Below are 27,925 nucleotides of genomic sequence, written 5' to 3' on the forward strand. Positions count from 1 at the left end.
AGTTGAAGATGGGTATTAGATACTGTGCCGAGTGGCTTTAGGACAAGTGGAAGTTGTTGGAAATATGTTCCAAAAGCCAATCGTCAAGCTGTTGATGATTGAGCAACCTTGTATTATAATTGATTTGTTAATAAATAAAATATATTTTTAGCATTTTCATCACAAATTTTCATCTTCTAATGAACTCTGTTGTTTTGATAAAGTCCTTAGAACTATTTAGGTTCGATAAAGAGAAGATTTATCGATTAGTCCTTAAAACTGTTCATGACTAAATGATAGGCTGTTAATAAGGATGACAGCTTCTATCGAGCATAGATCGTTGTAGGCCATATGGGCTGGTTGTTCTCTTAACCAAGGAGTGTAGAGACACTGGTATGACATATAGGTGAGATGTAAGGATACATCGTCATTGAACGTGATCAACTTCAGAGCATTCTGTTGTCGAGAATGTCTCTAATGGGATATAGATATTAGTGTCCCTTAGATCTGAGATTGCCTCAGTGACTTGCAAGCAACTCACTGTGCTTTGATAATGGACTAACTGAATTTCTAATTCAGTGACCGAAGGCTTCTGGGCACAGTCAAGTACTTGCGAAGTCAGAGTGTGATCGAGATGGGATTGACCACTTCAAGAGTAGGAGAAGAATGAGTCACTATATTTCAATTTAGTAAAATCTTAGCCAGGGTAATCCATCAGATGTATTTGATATTTTGAAATACAATATGGACAACCTGATCAGAGTTGACAGTTGAACTCTGAGGTGTCCTATGAGCATTTTCATCAAGGGGATATATGGAAACTATATCCGCTTGGGTTCTAAGGATGTTGTCTACATATTCGACCTATTCGATCGTCGGGTACCATTGCTAGATGGTCACTTTGATTGGTATAAAAATTTATTTTTGTACTACCGATTTAGGTTCAGACCTATGAGATCACACACATTAGAGTTCACGATCCGATCGAATGGTTGATCAATGATTAAGAATCGTTCTAGGGTTAAACGATCAATATGATTGACATTTAACCTAGTGCAAGTGTTGCAGGAGGATAGATTAACAATTTAATTGCTAATTGGCTTAATTTGATTAAGCCAATGGGTTGAGATTAAGTTTAATTAAATATGATTTAATTAAATTTAGTTTGGACTTGATTGGATCAAGTCCAATTGGTTTATTGGATAAGCCAAGTGCAAGAAAAACTAGTCATAATCCAATAAAGATTTGGGTCAACCTAATTTCTAATTCAATTAAAAAAATAAATCAGATTTAAATTTAATTTAATTTGATTAAATTAAGTTCTTCATTGGGTTAAGACTTATTTTAATTGGGTTGATTTGATTTTAGTTTGATTTGATTTGAGAAACTAGATTGGAACAAGATATTGATTGAATCCTAGTAAGACTAAGATTGAACCTTGAGCCATTTTAGCCCCCACGCCCACTCTCTCTTATCCCACGCCCACTCTCTCTTATTTTGTGTGACAAAACTTCTCTCTCAGGTCTTCACATATGCCCAAAACTTTTCTCTCTTTCTCTCTTACATAGAAAGTGATTGTGGATCAAGTCAAAGTAGGAATTAGTTTGGATTTCAAATTTTATGAGATAGAGTTTTAGGAAACTAAAACTCTTTCCTTATGGTACTGATTTTATCCATATTTTTTTAAAAACTTTTGTGGCTTTTATGGCACATAATATGTATCCTTTGCTAATGGTCCATGCACAAAAAGAAAGAGGGGGCACCCCTTGTCTTGCCATGTTTGGATAATCCTTGACTAGGTATTTGTTCTAGACAAGGACTCTATCATATCTCTCTATTTAAAATAAATTTTTTCATGAAGTTTTATAAAAAATAGAGAAAAGAGACACCTTTGGGGTGTGTAAAAATTAGGAAGAAAGAAGGTTGGGGCATGGAGATACAATAGACACAAGACTAGGTGTCTAGGTGAGAGCAAAGATAAGAAGAAGAGGGTCTTCTTCTAGGATTGCTGTGTTCACCTCTTTCCTTCCTCCATCTTGAGTTTTCTGAGAGAGTCTCAGATCTAAAACTCCTTCTCCTACTTCTCATTTTTGAAAGAGTCCAAATCAAGAAGAATGAGGCATCTGATCGACCATCGAATAAGGATTAGAGCAATACAGCATACTGTGCTGATTTCTTAGATCAGGACTTCGATCGTAATTCATGGGCTCGTGTGGATGGATGACTCCTAGAGGTTGGATACGTGTGTGGCTTATAACATCATCCTCAACCTCAGATCAGCAAAGTTAGAACGTCTAACTTGCAAGGTAATAGATCTGATCTATTATATTTTACATACGTTAGATGTAGTATAGAAATATGTTGATATGATCAACATGTAGTTCTTGCTCTTTATATTTTAATTTTTGATTTAATGCCATGTAATAATTATGTAATAGGATCTTAGATCTAGGGATTCTTTGATTTTATAAGATAAATTTTGATTTATTTTAGTCTTCCACTGCTTGATCTTGAAAAAGTTTCAAGATCTAACCCTGAAACCCTAGATCTGGTTCCTTCAATATGGACCTTTGCAGCTTGCAGACCTTGTGATCACTATCACTAGATGTGAAACTCAAAGGCTCCTTTATATAGATATCTTCCTCAAGATATTCATTTAAGAAGGCAATTTTCACATCCATCTTCCAAATTTCATAATTATAAAAGGCGACTATGGCAAGCAAAGTACGGATGGATTTTAGCATAGCCACAGATGAAAAAGTTTCATGATAGTCAATACCTTCGCATTGACTATAACTTTTTGCAACTAGTCTTGTCTTATAGGTATCTACCTTACCATTAGATTCATTTTTTTTATAAATCTATTTACACCCAATAGGTACAATACCTTTAAGTGGATCTACTAAGGACCAAACCTGATTGGAATGCATGGAGTCAATTTCTGACTTCATCACTTCCATCCATTTCTCAAAGTCTATATCTAATATTACCTCATCATAGGTCTTGAGATCATTTCTAATATCTCTATCTTCCACAAGGAACATCTCTTCTAAATTCTCTGTAAGAATATCTAAGTATCTTTCAAGAGGATGGGAGATCTTACTTGATCTATGAGGTGGAGGAGGTATCACATCTACTGACACATTATTGGGTTCAGGTTCTTGGACTCGATGCTCTTTAGAGGCTTTCTCTTTGAGCTCAATCTTTCTCCCACTGCCTTCATCTGGGATAAACTCTTTTTTTAAAAAGACGGATGATGACTCACAATCACATTGTGATCCTTAGAAAGATAGTAGTATCTCATGGTTTGCTTAGGACACCCTATAAAGCAAGCCCTAAAGGACCTAGCCTCTAACTTATCCGTCTGCTATCGCTTGACATGAGCCGGACATCTTCAAATCTTGAGATACCCAAGAGTTGGCTTTTTACTATGTCATAACTCATATGGTATGGTAGGAATGAATTTAGAGGAAATCTGATTTAAAAGATGAATCATAGAAAGCAATGCATGTCCCTAGAGAAAGATAGGAAGGCCTGTGAAGCTCATCATAGACCGAACCTTATCTAATAAGATCCGATTTCTCCTTTCGGATATCCCATTGAGTTGAGGAGTCTCTGGAGGTGTCTACTATGGGACTATGCTATTATCCTTGAGATAGATTTGAAATTTTCTATTGAGATTTTTCCTCCTCAATCTAATTGAAAAATCTTTACGGGTTTTTCGATCTATTTTTCTACTTTATGTCTGAACTCTATGAACATTTTAAAGACTTTATACTTTTGGTGCATCAGATACATAAATTCATATCGTAAATAATCATCGATAAAAATTATGAAGTAGACATAGCCACCTCTGGCTTATACATCGAATGAACCACATACGTCAGTGTGTATTAGGGCTAATATCTCAGTGACTCTTTCTTCTTATCCCATAAAAGGCAGCTTGGCTATTTTTCTTTGAAGACACGATTTACAAACTGGATAAGACTCGAAAGTTAATGATCTGAGAAGACTATCTTTTTCAAGTTTGTTGAGTCTATCCTCTTCAATATAGCCTAGCCTAAGTTGTCATAGATATTTTTGGCTAATCCAATCTCTAAGTTTTTTAGACTCTATGATATTCATAATTTGCTCGTTAATGTTTACACTCGTATCTACAGCAAATGATAAAAACTATCAATCAATAAAGTATGTGCAACAACTTTATTTTTGAAATAAATTGAACACATGTCTTTATTGAAATAAAAATTATAATTATCTTGTGCCAGCACAGATATGAAAATCAAATTTTTACTAGCTACAGGTGCATAATAGCAGTCTTTAAGAATTAAACTACTTCTAATGGTAATCACAGAGGGTAGGTCCCGATGGTCATAGCAGCAACCCTTGCTCCATTGTTCCTGATACGCTTAGTTTCGATTGTCTGAAGGAGCTATTCCCTATCGTTATAAGCTTATGCCAAAAGAAAAGATATGCAAATATGAAACTTTTATTTAAGGCAAAGTTATCGGTAATACATTCGTAAATTTTTCGAATTCTATGATCGTGGAAGGTCCGCTCCTCTGAGCTCTTTTAGATAGTATATTCTGGGCCGGACTACCTCCTTGACTTCATACGGGCCTTCCCAGTTTGGGACAAGTTTCCTTTGGTTCTGAGGTTGTGAAACAGCGGCTCATCGAAGTACTAAGTCTCCCACTCTGAAGGCTTTGCTCTTGACCCTGGAGTTGTAGTAGCGGGTTGCTTTCTGCTTGTAGGCTGCCATCTGAATTTGAGCTGTCTCATGCTTTTCTTCTAACAAGTTGAGGTTGGCCTTAAGATCCTGTGAGTTGTGCTACTCGTTGAATGCCATAACTCGCACTGACGGAAGCTTGAGTTCAATCGGGATAATGGCTTCTGTTTCGAAGGCTAAAGCAAAGGGGGTCTACCCCATGGACAATCTTTGGATAGTTCGGTATGCCCATAATACATAATAAAATAGCTTGTCTGCCCAAGTTCCCTTTGCTTTTTCAAGTCTCGCCTTGATTCCTTGCAACAGAGTCCTGTTAGTCACCTCAGCTTTGCCGTTTGCCTGTGGATGGGCTACTGACGTGAAGTTATGGGAGATGTTTAAGTCCTCACAAAATTCAACAAATCTTGCTCCAGCAAATTATCATCCATTATCAGTAACGAGAGTTTTGGATAAGCCGAACCTACAAACGATTGACTCTTAGACGAAGTCCTGCACTTTAGCTTCTTGATTTTCGCTAAAGGTTCGGCTTCGACCCACTTCGTGAAGTAGTCAATTGCCACCAAGAGGAACTTTCGTTGCCCGGACGCCATGGGAAAAGGTCCAAAGATATCTATCTCCCATTGTGCAAATGGCCATGGGACACTCAAGGGTGTAAGTTCGGAGATGGGCTATCTTTGAATATTCGCATATCTCTGACACCGATCACACTTTCTGATATATTCAATGGAGTCGTGGTACATTGTAGGCCAGTAATAATCTTGTCGGAGCAGTTTGTGGGATAAAGATCTGGCCCCCAGGTGACTTCCGTAGACTCCTTCATGTACCTCCCACAAGGCAAAGTTGGCTTCAGAAGGCTGGAGACATTTCAGGAGGGGCAAAGAGTATGACCTCTTGTACAGCTTGCCTTCATAAAGGATATATCGGGAGGCCTGGTTTCTAAGCTTCCGAGCTTCTTTTGCATCATGAGGAAGAACCCCGTCTTTGAGGTATGCAACTAGTGGGTCAATCCAGTTGGGTTCATGGCTGATCTCCATTACAAGCTGTGGTTCTTCCATACTTGGACATTTCATAACTTCGAAGAGGACTTCCTTGGGTAGTTCCGCTGGAGCCAGTGTAGCCAACTTGGAGAGAAGATCGGTCCTGATATTTTCTGCTCTTGGAATATGCTTGATGTCAAAGCTGCCAAAAGCAGGGATGATCTCTTTTACCTTTTCGAGATACTTGGCCATACTGTCTTTTCGAGCTTCATAGTTTCTGCTAACTTGTCCCACCACCAATTGAGAGACACTGTAAACTTGAAGCCGATCTACCTCTAATTCTTTGGCGATCTTCAGTCTTACAATCAGAGCTTTATATTCTGCTCTGTTATTTGTTGCAGGGAATTCGAAGCGCAGCACATACTTCGCGATAATTCCTTCTGGATTGACGAAGATCAGGCTTGCGCCCGCGCCTGACATGTTGGAGGAACCGTCCACATAGAGGGCCCAAAAACCATCAGGGAGATCTGTTCTTTCCTCAGGGGAGTTCGGTTGGAGCCCTGAGTTGTCAGCTTCACCTCGTTCAAGTTTGGCTTCTTTCAGGATAGTGCATTCCACTATGAAGTCTGCTAATATCTGGGCTTTTATCGTCGGCTGAGGTCGATAGTTGATGTTGAATCCATGAGCTCGACTGTCCATTTCACTATCCTTCTGGAAGCATCCGCTCGATGCAGAACTACCTTAATCGGCTGGTCGGTGAGCAGTGTTATGGTGTGCCCTTGAAAATAAGGTCGGAGCCTTCGGGCTGCAATCAATAGGGCTTAAGTTAGTTTCTCTAACTTAGTGTACCTGATTTCGACGTCTCTCAATACTCGACTTATGTAGTAGATCGGCTGTTGAATTTTTGCTTCTTCCTTAACTAGAATTGCTGCGAGAGCCACAGGAGAGACTATTAGGTACAAGAACAACTCCTTTTCAAGTTCGGGCTTTGCCAATAGCGGAGGTGAGCCGAGGTAGTTCTTCAATTCTTCTAACGCTAGCTGACATTCGGTGGTCCAATAGAAGTTCTTCGACTGCTTGAGAGTCTGAAAGAAAGGTAGGCACCATTCAGCCAACCTTGAGACGAAGCGATTCAGAGCTTCTACTCTCCTAATAAGCCGCTGAACTTCCTTTATTGACTTCGGGATAGTCATTTCCTAGATGGCACGAATCTTTTTTGAATTTGCTTCGATCCCGCACCCCAATACCGTAAAACCCAAGAATTTTCCTGAGGTTACTCCAAAAGTGCACTTGGTTAGGTTCAGCTTCATTTTGTATTTTCGAAGGGCGCTGAAGGTCTCCTCAAGGTCGGCGACGTGGTTCATTGAGGATTTGCTTTTTACAAGCATATCATCCACGTAGACTCCATGTTGCAGCTGATCTACTCTTTGAAGATCTTGTTCACCAGCCGTTGATAGGTCATCCCTGTATTTTTGAGGCCAAAAGGCATGACCCTGTAACAGTAAAGACCATGGTCAGTGATAAAAATAGTCTTTTCTTCATCCTCTGGTGCCATCCTGATTTGATTGTAGTCAGAAAAGGCATCCATGAAAGTGAGAAGCTCGTGGTCCGAGGTTGCATCCACTAATTGATCAATTCTGGACAGAGGGTAACTGTCCTTCGGGTAGGCTTTGTTCAGCTTTTTGAAGTCTATACACATTCTCCACTTGCCGTTCGCCTTCTTGATGAGAACCACATTGGAGACCCAGTTCGGATAGTTGACTTCTCTGATGAATCCGACTTTCAGGAGTTTATCAACTTCCTCAGCTATTACCTTCTGCCTTTCCGATGCATGACCTTGGATTTTTTTCTTCATCGGCTGATATTTGGAATCACAGCTAGACAGTGTTCCATGACTTCCGCATCAATCCTCGGCATGTCTGTCGGAACCCAGGCGAAAACATTCATATTCTTTTGTAAAAAATTGATGAGCTGTGTCCGTACCTCTTCTCCCAGGTTGGAGCCGATCTTCACCACGTGCTCTTCATTCCCATTGTTCAAAAGAATTGAGATAAGATCTTTAATTGGCTCACCCCGTTCTTCAGCAAGGTCGTCGCGGGTGTCTAATCCATCAACCAGACAATGGTCAGACTAACCATTTCTTTGTAAGGCTATGTTATAGCAGTGTCTTGCCAGGACTTGATCTCCTCTGACCTCTCCGACCCCTTGGCTTGTAGGAAATTTCAATTTCAAATGGTAGGTCGATACCTCAGCTCGGAGGGCATTGAGGTCAGGTCGGTCGAGTATTGCGTTGTAGGCAGACGGTGCCCTTACTACCAGGAAATCCACTTGCGCTTTAGATTGTTTCGGGCACCAACCTGCAACTATGGTCAAAGTTATTACTCCTTCCACTGACACAGCATCGCTAGTGAACCCTACCAACGGGGAGCTTATCGGCCCTAATCGATCATCCGGAATGGATATTTTTGAGAATGCATCGTAAAACAAAATATCGGCCGAGCTTCCGCTATCAACAAGAATGCGGCGTACATTATAGTCAGCAATATTTAAAGAAACTACAATCACATCATTATGAGAGAATTGAATCTCCTTGGCATCTTCTTCAGTAAAGGTTATAGATTCTTCAATTCTCTGTCGCTTGGGCTGTCCGACCGATCCACTGGTTGCTCCCCACCGGGGTCCTCCAGAGATGGTGTTGATGATCCTGATTGGAGGCCGATCTTCAGGCTGTTCTTCCCTCCTTGGCGGTTTTGGTTGTGGTAGGGCCCTCGGTCGATCTTCCCTACCTTCAGGCTGGCATAGGATGAATCTGTTGAGCCGACCCTGTCTGATGAGCTCTTCGATCTCATCTCAGAACTGAATACACTCCTCCGTGTCATGGCCGTGATCACGATGATAGAGACAGAACTTGTTAGGATTGCACTTCTCAAGGTGTGTGTGCTTCCTTTCTGGCCTTGGCAGCTGCTCCCTGATCTCCATCAGCATTTGAGTTTTTGGAGCATTGAGAGGGCCGTAGCTGTGGAATCTTCCTAGGGGAGAGCTCCGCCGAACTTTGCGGTCCAGGCTTCTCTGCCTATGAGCTCAGGGGGGGTTTGGACACGCTCGTGTCCAGGGAAAGTTCAAGAATGTGGCCGAGCTTCACTCGACCCTTTTCCAGCTGCGGGCTTGCTGGAGTCGCCCGCCTGTCGCTCATTCGCGGCCTCCTCATCCTTCAGCTTGAAGGCTTCCTCTGCTCGAGCATATCCTTCGGCCCGGGCTAGTAAATTAGTGAAGTCCCTGGGATACTTCCTTTCCAGAGAAAATAGAAGGTCATTCTTTTGAAGACTGCTCTTCAGGACGGCCATTGCAACTGATTGGTCTAAGTTTCGGACCTCCAATGCAGCGGCATTAAAACAGTTGACATAAGTTCGGATGGATTCTCCCTCTTTTTGCTTGATGTTGATGAGGGACTCCAAACCTCTCTGGGGATGTCAGTTGCTGAAGAAATGAGCCGTAAACTAGTAGCTCATTTGATCAAAGGAGAAGATAGTACCCGACTTCAGTGTCGAGTACCAATTTCTTGCTGCTCCCTTCATGGTAGATGGAAAAGTTCGGCACAGGATGGCGTCTGGCGCGCCATGGAGCAGCATCATTGTCTGAAAGGCCTCCAGATGGTCAACCAGATCCGAGGTCCCGTCGTACCTCTCAAATTGGGGGAGCTTGAAGTTCGACGGGATCGATTCCTGCATAATCCTTTGAGAAAAAGGAGAGTCAGTACAGATATCCTCACCGTAAGTAGGGGGAGCTCTTCGATACGTCGGTTCATCTCTTGAAACCTTTGATCAGGAGATCCTCTCGATCATGAATCTCGAGGGTCTTTTGGCAGAATGGAGTTAGGGATCCTCCGGGGGTGGAATCGTGATCAGACAGAGGGCTCTCTACCCTCTGCTTTCCCTTTCCGGGGGATACAGGGCGACTTGCCCAAGTGGGCTGCCCGATCGTCGGCTTTTGGAACTCCAACAATTCTCTTTCCAACCGCACAAATGCCTGTGGCTACTGCTGCTGCATTACCTGCACCGCTTCGGTGAGGCCCCTGACCTGCTGAATCAGTAGGTCGAACTGCTCTATGCCGACTGCCATTATCGGAGGAGGTCCCTAGAAAATTGGAGATGAGGCCGGAGCTGGCGGATCTTGCTGAGATCTGGCCATGGAGGTCGTAGATCGCTTGGTGGATGCCTTTCGGAGAGGCATCAGGTTGGGATCTGGCCAGAGAAGAAGAAGAAGATGTTGAAGAAGATGACCAGAGACAGTCCCGTTGAGTACTCCTTTAAGAATAAGGGTCCTGCGAAGATACAGACCCTTCCTCTAGCGCCAATTCTGTTGGTGCAGAATTCCACCGATGCTGGAGAAGCTAGAGCCGAGGGAATCACGACTGCCATCGGGACCTGCAAGAAGTCGAAGCCCGGCACGGAAGGCTTTCTGGTATAAATAAACAGCCAGGGGGAGGGGCGCTAGCTCGGTCAGTTACCCCGGGAAGCTCAAGCTCATACTTCGAAGGAATCCCGTACTGAATTCTAATCAGTGAGAGTTTGTCCGAGGTCAAAGAGCTGGGAATGGTGTCTGGTATAAAGATCGGACGAGGTCCAATCCTAAGTATGGGTTCATCTACAGTACTAAGATTTTGGGGGGCTGGAGTTGACGAACTTCTAGAACTGCTAGAGGAGGAAGTGTTGGAGGATATTTTGAATCAAATGAGAACCCCAAAAAATCTCAAAAAAATTGAAAAAAATAGGAAACAAGGCGCTCGCGGAGAAACCGAATGGGCGAAATCCAGAGGATAAAAAATGAAAGAACAGCAAAAAAAAGAAGGGTTCCAGAACTAACCTAGGCTGGTCTGAGAGGTGCAGGAGGGCAGCAAAGGCGATGAAAGTCGACCTGAAGGGCGTCTAAGACCGAGAGGGATGCTGGAGGAGGACAAAGCTCTCAGAGAAGAAAAGGGGACCGAAGAAAAATCTCAGGCAAGGTGAAACCCTGAAGGAGGGGGATGGGTTTAAATAGACCTCAGGATCCGGCGCAATAATGATTGCGGATCTCCTTTGGCCGACCTACAACCGTCGCATGTCCCACTCATCGTGGCAGATGACTGATGACTGAGAGAATCATTATTATACCATACCTGGGGCAACGCTCCAGTAGGAATTCTGAAAAAATCTTTTCGGATCACCTCGATTTGAAAAGACAACAGCACTGGCGCGTCAAACGCCAAAATATCTAGAAATAATCGAGTACGAAAATCAAGGGGGGCAACTTCGACTGTAAAAATATCTCTGTACTTCATTCAAAACCCGAACTCGAAAGTTGGGGGACTAGTGTTGGGTATAAAATAACCCCAGCTGAAGTTAGTAAGAGGCCAACCCTCCCAGGACTCTTCCAGCTTCCGACCTTGTGCGACATCTTTCTGAACTTCCCCGACCGTTCGAGCTTCCACAGTACCATCCGGACTCCTCCAGCAATCGACCTTCCATAATGTCCTCCAGATTCCTCCAATAGACGAACTCCTATCTACCCTTTGGATTTCTCCAATAATGAGCTCCTTCAGTCATCTATCAGACTGCTCCAAATGCTCTCTGGACTTCACTATCAGTCGATTTTCTACAGTGATCAACTACTCTCAGAATCTCTTCCAGACTTCCTCTTGTCACGATCGACTTTACTCCGAGCTTCTTCCGAACTTCGTCAATGTTCGGACTTCTCCGGTAATAGGACTTCTAGAGTAGCCAGACTCCGTCCAAGTTTCTACGGTTGTCGACCGCCTTCCGAATTTCATCCGAGCTTCAATGAATTCCATCCGAACTTCTATTGCAAGTGAACTTCATCCAAGTTTCTTGGTAAGTGATCTCCATCTGAGCTTCTACAATAAGCGGTCTCCATCTGGGCTTCCACGACAATCGATCTCCATCCAAGCTTCTACAGTAAGCGACCTCCTTCTGGACTCCTACAAGAACTAGATCCGTCTGAACTTCTACAGCGGATAGATTCCAGATAAACTTCTACAACTATCGGCTCCACCAGCAGAATTTCTATAGTGACTGACTGTCTCCGATGTCTTCCGTACCTCTCTAGCCATCAACCTTCAACAGCGCCAATCGGACTTCAACAGTGCCAATCAGACCCCTCCAACGTACAAATTCTCTTAGGACCCGTCCAACGGTCGACCTTCCATAGTGTCCTTCAGACTCCTCCAGCGGACAAACTTCCACAATGCCTTCCGGACTCTTCTATTGGTCAACCTTCTATAGCACCTTTCGAATTCCTCTATCGATCGACCTTCTGTCGGATTTCTCATGCAACCGGACCTCTCCAGCAGACAGTCTTCAGACAAGCTTCTACATCAGACAAATTCCAGACGGACTTCTCCAGCAATCGGACTCCAGCCGGATTTCTCCAACAGAAAATTTCGTTCGGGCTTCTACAGTAGATGACTTCTGTCTGCAGCATCAACGCCTAAAGCACCCAACAACAGTTAACCCATCAGTAACCTCGAAAACATCCGAGCTTCTCTTAGATTGTTGAGACTTAAAGCTATTTCGTTCCACCAGATGTCCCAACCGAGCTTCAGCCATCCGGCCCGAACTCCCCGACAAGTCGCGACAACGGACACCACTCCACTCTCTGTAACAAACTCCACGTGGCCCCATCACTCTCTGACAAGTCGCGACAACAAACACCACTACTCTCCATAACAAACTCCATGTGGCCCCAAACGGCCCACTACTAGGTAGTTACGGACGTCGCTGTCAATCGGTTATGCTCTCCCGTCTATAAAAGAGACCCCCCAGATACGTTATCTTCTAAGCTCAAAGCATTATCTCCAAACTCTGCTAAAATCTCATTAGAGTGCTCTATTTCTGTTGAAGCAGAATACTGACTTGAGCATCGGAGGGTCTTGCCGGAGCACCCCCAACTCTGGTTTAGACTTTCCTTACAGGTCCCGACGGCGGCCGTGATCCCCTCGACTCCAGCTTCTCTGGCATCGGCGGAATTCTGCACCAACATCATCTTTGTTAATTTCTAGGATAAATCATAGACACATAAATATGATTGGAATGAAAAAATTCTTAATTAATAAAAAATATTATAAGTACAAGATTAAGTTCTGAAATTATATAATGTGTCAGCCAACAATTAGCTTCTAGGGTACAAATTTAACACCTTGGCCTCTATTTTTTTGCTCCCCTCTCTTTGGATCCGTGTTACCCATTTTATAGGCTTAAATCCAGCTGAAATTGAAATAAAATTAGAGTTTTAATTGTATTCAAACACCTCAACCCATGCCCACCATCCGATGATGATCAAACGGCCCAAAAATCAGCTCAAAATGTTCCCAAACAAGTCGGTAGTGCTCTCAATCATCGAATCTTGGCCCAGATCAAATTGAAGTCATCGGATCGTGCTTTTAAAGCCTTTAGAACTCTTCTCTCAGTCAAAAATCACCTGAACCATTCGATCGAGTGTCTGGATCACTTACAACCATTAGATCATGCAAAGGAGGAGCCACCATCGCTGGATATGGGAACGCTTGCTGCTGGCCATCTGATCTCATGTTCCTCACCACCTCAGCTGTCCGATGGCACAAATCCAACCCACTTCTTGAAAAAAGAGTGCCCTAAAAGTCAATCACAAGTATGTTGTGATAGAACTTTTCTTTGTAATTTTTCAACTTATGTAATGATATTTATTATTTGATAATAAAATAAGGTATTGATTCATCATTTTAGTTGTATCTTATTATGTCTAAGATTATGATGAACCTAAAAAATTAAGACAATAATTTTAGGAGACATGAATGGGTTATGCTAGTGAGATCTAAAATCTTAAAATCTTAATCTTAAATATTTTTGATCGTAGGAATATTGAGTTAGAGATCAATATTCTGGATAGACTAGAATATCCTATGTATGCTCGATGAAGAGGGTTGCAGATCTCATTAGCCACTTGTGTGTGGGACACTAATATAAGGATGTGGATGCTCATTTGAAAATGAGTCCATTGAATTGACTCGATGATAGGAAATATCTTATGGAAGCCTTATTTGCATGTCAAAGATAGTTCTCCAAGTGGAAGTTGTGCAAGTGATCCTTAGATCTGAGATCACTATAAAATCTTATGCATATGAACCCATATTTTGGTTCATACCCAGACATGGTATTAAGACATGTGTAGGATGTTTTGGATATTGTGGAGTATGTATGAAGGTTATGAGTAGGTCAATATAAAATCGATCACTCCTAGTAAGAGGAGATCGCATCCTATGTATTCTCATCCCTAGATGACTCAGAAAAAATCTTTTGGCTAAAAGCAGGAAGAAGATTAGAAAAAGTTTTTAATGCCTCATCATCGGAGTCATAATTAGTTAATCAAGAATCGATATGAATATATGTTTGAGTTTGACATAATTCCATGCTCATGAACATATTCAGGATGCAGAGATGATCGAAAGATTGAATTACATAGTAACTAGCCACTAAAGGATATATTTGATATTTTTATCAAATTTTACATCTTCTAGGTAGTCATGATATGATGCTAGATGTCAATCTTGACTTGTAGGTTTGATCAAATTAAAGAGTTTAATTCGATCATCAATTAGAAAGAATTCTAATTTTTGAACTTGGATTAGCTCGATTGGACCTAAATCGGTTAGATTGGAATCTAATCAAATTTGGTCAACTTGCATCCGGACCTACTACTAGCTAGACGTGAAATCTAATGGGTCACACATATATGAAAATTATCCAAGGACCCTTTTGATAAGGTTGATTAGAATTTTGGATTCAATCAGGGTTCTGATAAGCATGCTAGCATGTGTGAAAATCCTAACTCCTTGAGAGATCAATTTAGTCTCATGTCTTGCTAATTAGCTAGCCCAATTTGGTGAATATTTGGGTTAGGTCGTGCCACCTAGAAGCAGCCTAAAATGAGGCACCATATCTTAAGTTAACGCCAAATATTAAGAGTCCTCTTGAATGAGGACTCTTGGCACAAAAAAGAAATTGCGTGAGCATGTTGGCATGAGCAAAAAGAGGAGTCCTTCTGGCTTGGGATTTAGATGCATGTGGTAGCCCAGATCACCTCCATCCTCTGATGCACAACTCAAAGTATGAGATAGATTTTTTCTAGATTTTATGGGATGGAGAAAAATTGGAAAGAAAGGATCTCTACACATGCGGGTGGTGAAGCCTCATGTCTCTTCGTATTTTGGAGAGTCCTTCTATAGATCAAACATATTTAAATTGGAACACCATCTTTCTGATAATGTTTCACATTTGATCAGCTATTTTATGAATAATTATCTATAATTTTTTCAGATTTATTAGAGGGCTAGATGGATGCCAAAACACCTCCTCATGTGCGTGTGTGCGTTGATAAGAATTCGTGTGAAGGGATGCAAGAACACATCTTTTTGTAGGAATTTTTATCTCCTTATTAGGTGATCTAGAATTAGGATTTAGTCTTCTATCCATGTGGAAAATTATGGATTTTTTTGATTTGAGAAGGGATGCGAAAACATCCCTCTCTGGTCATGCGCACGGGTGGATGTACCGATCAATGTATCATTGATAAGAGTCCTTCTACTTAAAGGATCTCTTATCTCTGATATTTAGATCAAATAGGCCCATTAGATGATGTGTGTTCTTCTATTTTGGCACTCCTCTGATGGCTATAAAAGGGCCTGGGCGCTGGATGTCTGAGGCATTTAGATCTGCTTTCCAATTCCTCTCCATTGCTCTCCTTTCTTTCTTACAACCTATCTTAGTTTTAGGACAAGGCTTTGAGATTTAAGACAAAGCCTTATCTGGTCTAGACAAAGGTTGGAAAGATCCTAAAGAAGGAGATTCAGAAATTCAGAGGAGGTTCTAAGAGGGTCGAGTCAGGTTCTTGAAAGAAATATGCCCTACAAGCCAATCAAAATTTGTATTTTGATGGATTTTCCTTGTAATCTTCCAGACTCATGTATTGATTTTTTATAAATAAAAAAGTATTTTTCATCATATGCTGTATCTTACTTTTGTAATGATTATGATGAACTCCATAAATCAGGATAATAAATTTAGGATTATGATGAGATCATACTTATGAGATCTAAAATTCTAAAAATCCTGATTTAGAATATTTCTAGTCATAGGAGCATTAGGTAGGGGATCAATGTTCCAGATAGACTGACACTTCCTATATATGCTCGATGGAGAGGGTGGCTGATCTCATAAGTCACTTGTATGAGATACTAATACAAAGAAGTGGGTGTTTATTCGAGAATAAGTTCATTGAATTAATTCGACTTAAGAAACATCTCATGAAATTTACTTACCCATCAAAAGATGTTTTCTTATAGTGGGAGTTGTGCATGTAATCCTTTGACCTGAGACTACCATAGAATCTTGTATATATGAATCCATATTTTGGTTCATACTCATTTATGACTTAGTCATATATAGTGTATTTTGGATATAGTGGAATGTATATGAAGGTTGTGAGTAGGTCAACATAGAATCGATCACTCTTGGTAAGAGAAGATCGCATCCTACTTGCTCTGATCGATTGATAATTTAGGAAGCTTTTGATCAAAGTAGAATAAAAACTAATTTTTTTTTAATATTTTATTAATCAAATCATCATTAAAGACTAAGAGAGATATAAATATGATATTGAATTTGACATCATTCCATATCCAGAGTCATATTCGGGGTGCAGTGAGATCGCAGGATTGAATTGCATGATAATTTTTCATTGAAGGATTTTTTGATATTTCTATCAAAATTTTATATCTTTCTAGTAGACATGATACATTGCTAGATGTCAATCTAATTTTATAAGTTTGATTGAATTAAAGAGTTTAATTCAATCACCAATTAGAAAGAGTTCTAATTACTGAAATCAGGTTAGCTCGATTAGATCTAGATCAGTTAGATTAAATTTTAATCAAATCAGATCGATTTATACTCAAGCCCATTGCTAGCTAGATGTGAAATCCAATGGATCACATATAAAGAAAATTGATCAGGGGTCTAATTGGATTGGATCATGTTTGCAAAATAGACATGCTAGTACATGTTGCAAAAACTAGCTCCTTGTTTCGAATCGGGTTTGAAATTGATTCCAAATTAGGCTAATTAAAGCCAAATTAATTAAAAATAATTTTGGATTTGAGTTGGGTCAGCCCTTGGCTACATGTATCAAAACTTTAGGGCCAACAAACCAGGTCCCCATGTGTCAAATTTTTTTTTTTGCACATGGGTGTAGTCTTTGTGCGCAGAAACAAGTTTTGCATCCCATGAGATGGAATGCCCCTTCCTCGAGCTTATCCAATGTTCCATGATGAATTTTTTTTTTTTAATGATTCCTAACTTAATTTTGAGTGCAAAAGATCCTTCCGAAGTTAAAACACCTTCTGGTTTAATCATGAAAATTGGTTGAAGTTGGAAATTTTGTCAATTTAATCCATGCGCCTGACCAAGAGTCCAACTTGTGAAGGACTCTAATCTATGTGTCACGCCTCATCTTTTTTTCAGATTTTTTCCACACCATCAATAAGTTAGTGCCTCAATTTTGGGCCATTGGATAGACAAAAATCACTGATGGGTGGTGGAGAAAAATTATGCTATGAGAAGCTGCGACATGCATCAGAGAATTATCGAGAAAAATATTTCGAAGAGTCCTTCTGCGCAAAGCATCTCTTGGATTTTTTTTCGATAATTGCCATGTGTCAAAATCTTTCAGATGGGCAAGAAAATTCATCAGGCGGTGTGAGATTTTTTGATAGATATGAGATGGTGCATGGAAGGGGGCACGAATCATTCCTGAAGGCAACCCATGGCTAACTATTTAAAGGGGGCTGCGTCAAAGATTTGATTCATTCAAAATATTGCTCTTATCTCTTCTTTCTTACACACTCTTCTTATTATCTAACTAGTCTCTTCCTTTTCTTGTTAGGATAAGTCTAAAAATAGTAAGGACAAGTTCGATTTTAAGACAAGAGTTTAGGAAGAGAATTAAGAAAGATAAAGAGAGAAGAAAGGTAGGGATAGGAAGGCTAGGAGAAGAGGAAGAGGGTCTTAAGATTATGATGCCTAAAAAAATTTTTAAAGTAAAAATTTTGGTGGAGAATCATCTCAAAGAGTTGGTATCTTAGTCATAGCCCTGTGTGGATCACCATTGGAGGGCGAACATTTGGGCACCTAGTGGAGGTTCTGCTGGAATTTGGATTAAGCACTACAGGTATTCTTCTATAGCTTGAATTTAATTTTGAATATATGTTATATATGATTGTTAATCATCAAAGAAATGTTAGTTTATGGGTTTAATAATTAAAATTTTATAATTTAAAATTTTTTAAATCTATTATGCTTTTGCTGTGTATGTCCATCCTAAAACCTTATGTGGTATCAGAGCCGGCCTTGTTTGGTTCAATCATTTATACATAATGTTTATGTAATGTATAGTATCATTCATGCTATAAAATAATTTATGCTATCTATTATGCTTTTATATGATGATATGAATTGATGCATATATGATCAACCACTTCATCATCCTGATATAAAATTGTCCTAGCATAATGGAATTATGCTGCAAGATTGTCTTAGGATGATGAAAGTTCATATGTTACACATACACATATAGAATATTTTGATACTAATATATATTAGCATAAATTAGTATTATATAGTTAGAATACGTATGAGATCAAATAAAAAGCCCTCATTAAAAAATTATATTAAGTTGTAGTGATATGCAACTAGAGGTTAACCAATTCTTGATCAATTGATCAATTAGTGTCTAGAAAAGTGCTATAGGTGGTTCTTTAATTGGTTCCGTTGTCTGACTTGATCGATTTATTGGTATCTAAAGAAAGCAATGAGGGGATCCCCACCTTACTTACCTGGCCAATTTGATTAAGCGGTCTTGAAATTGAAAAGCCCTAATGTTGAAAAACACTACTAGGTGCCTTCCTTCATGCTAGGTTAATATTATATCATGGACTATGGCTAGCTTGTTGTATTACCACAAGCTTTGTGTTACCACAAGGCTTGTCACAAGGCATATAACATAATCTTGGTGCATAAAAGATGTTTATGGCAATTTTGGATATACTTCTTTGTTGTGCTACCACAAGGGCAGTTATATTCGATTTTGACTGTATCAAAATGAAGAGTCTTACTTAACTAAAATATTATAGCTTATTATGTTAACACAAGATAAATAATATTTTAGAGGTCAAGATAAAATATTGAGAATTGCATGAGATACAATTGGAAAGAGTTTCCTACTTATGAACTCATAATGATTTGTTGAGTTAACACAAGATCATTATGAGAAATTAGGATCTCAATCCTACTAAGATAAATATAGAATATTTCTTGTTTGTCATAGGAGAGGGCTATGGTATCCGATAAAATAGTAGGAGACATAACTAGTTTAAAAGTCCTCATCTAGTTATGCATATCAAACATGAGTGGTCTGCTTATACTATTATTCTTTATTTATATAGATTTAAGTCTATATTATAGCTTCTTTATTTTCATTGCATGATACCATAAATAAAAATATGTTGACCAATCTAACTCTGTGGATTGGTTGAGAAACTTGCAAATAAGGTTCGTATTAGAGAAGAACTATGATATTCTAGATATTCCTGACTTTGGAATGGTCAGTAATAATGAGAAGGTAAAAGATGTCCTTAAGGATATTATCTATTCATTTTGTGGCAAATTTGATCATTGGGAGTATAATTGTAAGAATAATCTTACAAGATTGAAGCAAGGTGCATGTGTAGCACTAAAAAGATGTGTATATGATTCAGACCTATTTTTCATTGAGTGGTTCAGACTCTGATATCTGGATATTAGATACTATCTGTAGATCGTATATTTGTAATTCATTATAGCGACTACAGAATATTAAAGGTCTGAAAAGAGGTGACCTCAAGCTCTATAGCATAAGTGGAGAGTCCATTAGTGCAGAGTTATGGAAACCTGCATGCTTGATTTGCCTTCGGACAAAATTTTAGAATTAAAAGACTGTTATTACATGTCAAAGATTATTAGAAATATTATTTCTACACCTTTGTTGTAAAAACAAGGTTATGAAATAAGGCTAATAGAAAATGGATGCTCCATTTTCTTTTTTAATGAATATTATGGCAGTAGTTATATTGATAACAATCTTTTAATTCATGCACTCAATGAAAATATTTTTCATATTGAAAGAAATATGAAAAGAAAGAGAAAAGATGTGAATATCATATATCTCTAGCATTGTCGCCTTAGTCATATTATTGAGTCAAGGATTAACAAGTTAACAAAGAAGAATTCTTTGACCCATATGATTATGAATCATTAAAAACTTATAAATCTTGTTTCATATGTAAGATGACCAAGACTTCATTTTCTGGATATGGAGAGAGGGCGAATGAGTTATTTGCCCTAGTACATATAGATGTATGTGAACCAATGTCAACTTAGGCCAGAGGAGGATACTTCAATTTTATCACCTTTATGAAAGATTTATCAAGGTTCGAATATGTGTATCTTATAAAACATAAATTCAAAGTCTTTGATAAGTTCAAAGAGTATCAATGTATGATCGAGAAACAAACTGAAAAAAAGTATCGAGGTTCTTTGATCTGATTGAGGACGAGAATACTTATCCAGTAAATTTTTTGATCATCTTAAAAGTAAAGATATTTTCTCTGAATAGATCTCTCCTTATACACCCCAATTAAATGGTGTAGCAGAAAGAAGAAATCGCACATTGATGGATATGGTGCAGTCCATAATGTACTTCACTGATCTTTCAATATCTTTCTAAAGATAATGCCCTAGAGACTGCCATATACATATATTAACAAGGTGCCTTCAAAGTCTGTTGCAAGCACACCATATGAGATATGGAATAGAAGGAAGCCTAATCTTAAACATCTTAAGACTTGGGGCTGTCCTACTTATGTCAGAAATATTTTTGAACATAAGCTTAGTGCTAGATCAGATAAGTGTAGGTTTGTAGGATATCCTTAGGAAACTAATGGATACTACTTCTACCACCTACTGAACAAAAGATGTTTGTTAGTAGCCATGCCATTTTTTTAAAAAATAAACTCATCCAAGAAGGAGGCAGTAGGAGGAATATTGAACTTACTGAAGTTCATGATCTATAAATCGATCCAAAAATATCAGTGGTTGACCACAAGAAGATCCTCAATCAAAAGTACCGAAAAATGAGGTACATCTACAATACACACCTCTTCTCCGAAGATCAGATAAAGTGCATCATGCACCTCTAAAATTTGATGACAATATGATCAACATCATTCAGGATGATAATCCACTGACCTATTTAGAAACTGTCATGAGTAGAGACTTAGACAGATGGCTGAAAACCATGAAATCTGAGATGGACTCGATGTATATCAACCAAGTGTAGACCTTGGTTAATACACTTAGGGGTGTGATCTCAATAGGGTGCAAGTGGATCTTCAAGAAGAAGATCGGAGCAGATGGCTAAGTAAAATCCTACAAAGCTAGGTTGGTGGCGAAGGATTTTAGTCAAAGCTAAAGAATTGACTATAATGAAACCTTCTCACCAGTGGCTATGCTCAAATCCATCCAGATTTTGCTTGCTATAGAAGCATACTACGATTATGAGATTTGACAGATGCATGTCAAGACTGCATTTCTCAATGGTAATCTAGAGGAAGAAGTCTATATGACTCGGTCAAAGAGATTTGTCTCAAGTAGGAGGGCAAATCAAGTATGCAAGCTAATGAGATCCATCTATAGATTGAAGCGGGCTTTGAAGACTTGGAACATCCGATTTGATATGACAGTCAAAGAGTTTGACTTTATCAAAACTAAGGATGAACCATATATATATAAGAAGATAAGTGGGAGTGTTGTTGTCTTCTTGGTTCTGTATGTCGATGATATATACTGCTTATTGGGAATGATATCCCAATGATGCAATCGATCAAGACTTGGGTATCAAATAAGTTTTCCATGAAAGATTTAGTTGAAGCATCCTATATACTGGATATAAAGATCTATAGAGATAGATCTAAAGGAATGTTAAGCTTATCCCAGTCATAGTACATAGATCTCATATTAAAGAGGTTTAATATGGAGGCAAATAAGAGAGGTTACTTTCCTGCAAGTCATAGTATACGTCTCTCCAAGAAAATGTGTCCTAAGACATTAGAGGAGAGAAAGAGGATGAATGAAATCCTTTATGCTTTGGCTATGGGATCAATTATGTATGCCATGTTATGTACCAGGCCTGATGTAGCTTATGCTTTGGGCATAGCTATCAGATTTCAAGCTGATCCAAGGGAGGATCATTAGAAAGCAGATGATAGCAAGTCGATATCAGAGAATGTGTTTACCCTAAATGATGGAGCAGTGAGTTGGAAGAGCTCCAAGCAGCAGATAGTATCTAGCTCAATTACTGAGGCAAAGTACATTGCTGCTAGTGAAGCCATTAAGGAAGCTATCTGGATGAAGAAATTCATCATGGATTTAGAAGTCATTCCTAAGAATGAAGGATCAGTATCACTCTATCGTGATAACACTGGGGCCATTATTCAAGTAAAGAAACCTAGGTCTTATTATAGATCCAAGCATATTCTCAGACGTTTTCATCTTGTTAGAGACAAGATGTTGTCCTTGAATGAATAGATAGAAAGAACAATATAACAGACCCATTCACTAAGGCCATGCCAAAGTAGCTATATAATCGCCATCTTAATTATATGAGATATAAAGACGATTGGCTTTAGTATAAGTGGGAGATTAAAAGAAGAGTGCCCTATAAGCCAATCACAAGTGTGTTGCGATGAAATTTTTCTTTATAATTTTCCAACTCATGAAATGATATTTATTATTTGAGATATTGATTCATCATATTAGCTACATCTTATTATGTCAGAGATTATGATGAACCCCAAAGATTAGGACAATAGTTTTAGGAGACATGAATGGGTCATGCTAGTGAGACCTAAAATTTTAAAACTCTAATCTTAAACATTCTTGATTGTAAGAGCATTGAGTCAGGGATCAATATTCCGGATAGACTGGCACATCCTATGTATGCTCGATAGAGAGAGTGGCAGATCTCACTAGCCACTTGTGTGGGATACTAATACAAGGATGTAGGTGCTCATTTGAAAAATGAGTCCACTGAATTGACTCGATGAAAGAAAACATCTCATGGAAACCTTACTTGTATGTCAAAAATAGTTCTCTAAGTGGAAGTTGTGCAAGTGATCCTTAGACCTGAGACCACCATAGAATCTTACGCACATGAACCCATATTTTGGTTCATATCCAGGCATGGCATTAAGATATGTATGGGGTGTTCTGGATATGGTGGAGTGTATATAGAGATTGTGAGTTGGTCAACATGGAATCGATCACTCTTAGTAAGAGAAGATTGCATCCTGTGTATTCTCAATCCTAGATGACTTAGAAAAAGTCTTTTGGCCAAAAGCAGAAAAGAGATTAGAAAGAGTTTCTAATACTTCTTCATTGGAGTCATCATTGGTTAATTGAGAATCGATATGAATATATGTTTGAGTTTGACATGATTCCATACTCATAAATATATTCAGGGTACAGGAATGATCGAAGGATTGATTATATGGTAACTTGCCACTGAAGGATATATTTGATATTTTTATCAAAATTTTACATCTTCTGGATAGTCATGATATATTGCTAGATGTCAATCTTGATTTGTAAGTTTTTGATCGAATTAAAGAGTTTAATTCAATCGTCAATTAGAAAGGATTATAATTGTTGAATTTGGGTTAGCTCGATTGGACCTAAATCGATTAGATTGAAATCTAATCAAATTTGGTCAACTTATATCCGGACCTACTGGTAGCTAGATGTAGAACCCAATGGGTGTCACACATATAAAAATTGATCAAGGACTCTTTTAAAAAAAGTTGATTAGAATCTTGGATTCAATCAGGGCTCCGGTAAGCATTCTAGCACGTGTGGAACCCTTGCTCCTTGGAGGTCAATTTAGTCTCATCCCTTGCTAATTAGCTAGCTTAATTTAGTGAATATTTGGGTCAGGTTATATCACTTGGAAGCATCCTAAATTGGGACACCACATCTTATTTTAACACCAATTATGAAGAGTCCAAGTTGTGAAGGACTCTTGGCGCAAAATAGGTTCTGCGTACAAGTGTTGGTGTGGGTAGAAGAAAGAGTCCTTTTGGCATGGGATTAAGATGCATGTGGTAACCCATATCACCCTCCATCCTCTAACACATATCTCAAAGCATGAGATGTATTTTTTCTAAAATTTTTATGACAAAGAAAAATTGAAAAAAGGAAGGAAGTCTCGCATGCATGAGCAGAAGCATCGCATCTCTCTGAGATTTGGAGAGTCTTTCTCCTTATCAAATGCTTTCAAAATGAAATAATTTTTAATGATAATGTTTCACATTTAACAAGATATTTTTAATAATTTTTTTAAAATTTTTTCATACTTATCTAGATGCCAAACAGATGCCATAAGTTTCTTCTCACGCCTGTACACGTGGTAATCAGACTTCACATGAAAGGACATAAGAACACATCCATTTGTGAGAATTTTTATCTACTCATTATATGGTCTAGAATCAAGATTGAATCTTCTATCCACATAAATTTCTTAGGATTTTTTTGATTTAAGAAGGGATGTGAAAATATTCTTTCTCTAGTCATGCACGCAAAGCAGGGTGCTGATCGACGTATCATTGATAGGAGTCCTTCTATTTGAAGGAACTCTTATCTCTGATAATTAGATCAGATAGGCCTCTTGAATGAGGTGCATCCCTTTCTTTTGGTGTCCCTCTAGTGGCTATAAATTGGTCGGGATAGTGAGTGTCTGAGGTAATTTAGAAAGAGTTTTCAATTTTATCTCTGTTGCTCTTTTTTCTTTCTTACAACCCATCTTAATTTTAGGACAAGGCTTTGGGATTTAAGACAAAGCCTTATCTGGTCCTAACAAAGGTTGTGAGGGTCCTAAAGAAGGAGAATCAGAAGTTCAAAGGAGGTTCTGAGAGGATGAAGTCAGTTTCTTGAAGAAATCTAACTGGTATGAGGCTAGTCGAGTTCTAGTGGCTAGAACTCTTGAAGCAAGGTAAAGAAGGAGTGCTGTCCTTGGTTCAGTTTCTGTGTGGATCACCATTGGAGGGTGGACACTTGGATGTCTTGTAAAAATTAAGATTAATGCTACAGGTATTCTTCTTATCCTAATTTATATTTATTATACTTTGATTATTATAGTCAAGGGTTTCTAAGCATTTACGGTTTCTGGTGCATCGGATATTTTGAATGAAAATTTTAAATATCTAACCCTTCTGCTGTACCATCAAAACCTAACATCTATTAGGTGCCAACTATTGGAGCCTTTGTACCCACAAAAACATAACCTATTTGCACCCATGGGATGCCCCATAATGGTTCCACACATCTTCTGATATGTGGACGCACCCAACTTGATTAAATCAAGTGGCACCCAATGAAAACTATCAAGAAAATTAATTAAGGACTTGAATCCTTAATTCATTTGATCCAAAACCTTAGGCACTCAATAGTTGGAGCTCAATGAATCTAATTTATTTAAGTTATTAACAGATAATTAAATTTAAATTAATCTTATCAAATAAAAAATTTAAATATAAAAAAAAATTGGATCCAACCATGTGCTAGCAAGGTTATCTTGAATCCAATAAAATTTTTCTAAACCTAATTGAGACTTCATAAGCCCAATTACTTATTCTAGATCTAATCTCTTTGTTGGGTGATCCTATAGATTCAATTCTATCTGGTAGTGAGATATACAATGATCTCTATCATAGTATTATTGAAATTTTTTTCAATGGATCAGAATAATTCCACTCTAACTCATCAAAGATTTTCGATCCTGAGCAACCCTAATGAGCTCTCACAGTCCATCAGTGATATCTATCAGTATGTAGTGGCAACCCAGTAGAACCAAAAAAGAACCTCAAGGTGTAGTTCACGTGTGATTCAGCCCCTCTGTCATGAGTCCCAATTAGATGGCAGGTCATAGATAAATTGTCAAACCTCATTATCAGTCATATAGATTTGATTAGCTCAAGTCCAATTGTGATCCTTATGGAAACACTTTTCCACCAATCACACTGCTATACCATAGACTCTCGAACTTAGCCTCTCAAATTTTATGGACTACTCTTTTCTATCAAGATCGATAGATTCCATCTTGATGCACATCCTACTCCTATAGTGGACCAACTATTGCCAACATCTACTACAAGGGCTCATTGAGACTATGTTTATGTATCAGTCAAACTTCAGTAGCCTCACTGCGAGCAGTCATACTATCATAAATCAAAGGACCATTCACACAATTATAGCATCGAGATAATCACTGATGATTGAGTAAAAATCCAAGTGATCTCTCATCTGGTCACGCTCAGTACTAGTTATTTTCTAGTAACTATCCGCACTCGTTGCTCAGTATCTTTATACTATATACCAAAGACTCATTTACCTCAAAAAAAGCAATCTGTGCATCGATTTATCCGGATCGATCATCGTTCTCATGATGATACTATGACCGATAGCATTTAGGAATTAAATACATGTCTCTAATTCTCAATACTTTGAAAATATGTATCAAAATATTAATTCCATGAATGATTCAAGGACACATCATATTTGAATGAAAAATAAACTTATCCTTTTATTGATCAAATCAATGTATTAAGTACAAAATTATATCTTAACTTTATTACAATATGTCGGTCATATTGGCTTTTAGGATATACATCTAATAATCTCTCACTTGGACTAAAGTCAATTGGCTACTAATCTAAGTTCTATCCTCTCAAGATAGACTTTCATTTTTGACTGGCTCAATTATTTTGTCAGTGGATCTGCCACATTGTCTGTGAAGTCTACTCTTCGCACCTCAACATATTTCTTTTCGAAGTAGTTGCGTATGATATGATATCGTCATTCGATGTGCTTTGATTTCTGATGAAATCTTGGCTCCTTAGCAAGTAAAGTGGTATGGCATTTGATATCATAACCCCAAGTTCAGTAACTAATTTCTTAAACCAGAAGCCTTCATTTGCAGCATCTGAAGAAGCGACATATTCAGCCTCTATGGTCGAATCCGCTATGATGGATTGCTTGGAACTCTTTCAACTGACTGCACTACCATTGCATTGTTGAGTTTTGATGATGTAATGGAATATAAATTTCAAAAATTTTAAACATGCATTCAATAATGAAAACAAGGTTTAACATTTAAACACAACCACTGGAACTCAAAAATCCTAGGAACCCCTTGATGATTACAATCAAACTACAAAATCAAGCATATGAGGAGAACACCAGAAGTCATATACTACCATGAAGATTATGAACTGGTGATTTTGAAACCTCCACGAGATTCCAAAGCAGAAGCACTCCTATGGTGATCCATATAGGATTGATCAGGGCCCTTCCCAACTCGTCATGGTGCTACAATCTTCTTCGCAAGTGCGCTGCCAATCGTCCTTCGTAAGAACTCATTGCACCATTACTTGTATGCCTTCATGACCTCCACTAGGACCACTCTAGAAATCTTTTTCCAAAGTATCACACCACACTCTAATCAGATTTTATGTTCAACACATGAACAATCTGATTTTAGGACAAGTATCTCATACTTTTCTTTTTTCTTCCTCTCTTCCTTTCTATTTTTTTTTCCTTTCCCTTCTTATTTTCACTTTAGATTTTTACCATCACTTCCTCATCTAATTCCATGTCCAAAACAGATTTTGGATAGCTTTTATTCCATATGGGGTGCCCCTTAAATAAGGGATGAAGAGGCACCACACAAGACACCAAGGGGCACCAACTCTTGGCGTTCCAACTTTCTTACACGATGAAATAAATTTTCAATGTGAAAATCCATTGAATATGGCATGGAATAGGAAGTGTTTATCTATAGAAGGACTCCTCCTTTGTTAAAAAAAATTTGAATGCCATAAAATGGCACGTGAAAAGGAAGAATGCATGGAATTAAAGAGTCCATGACAAGGTGGGCTCTTCCACATTCAATGCACAAAATTTGGGCGTCCCTTCTAATATTTGGTGTGGAATTTCTTCCAAAGAAGGATTCTTCTTCTGCTTCCATGCCCCAAAATCCAAGCATCATCTCATGACACGAGGTTATTAAA

The sequence above is a fragment of the Elaeis guineensis genome, chromosome 8 (assembly GCF_000442705.2).
Source record: "Elaeis guineensis isolate ETL-2024a chromosome 8, EG11, whole genome shotgun sequence".
Taxonomy (NCBI): domain Eukaryota; kingdom Viridiplantae; phylum Streptophyta; class Magnoliopsida; order Arecales; family Arecaceae; genus Elaeis; species Elaeis guineensis.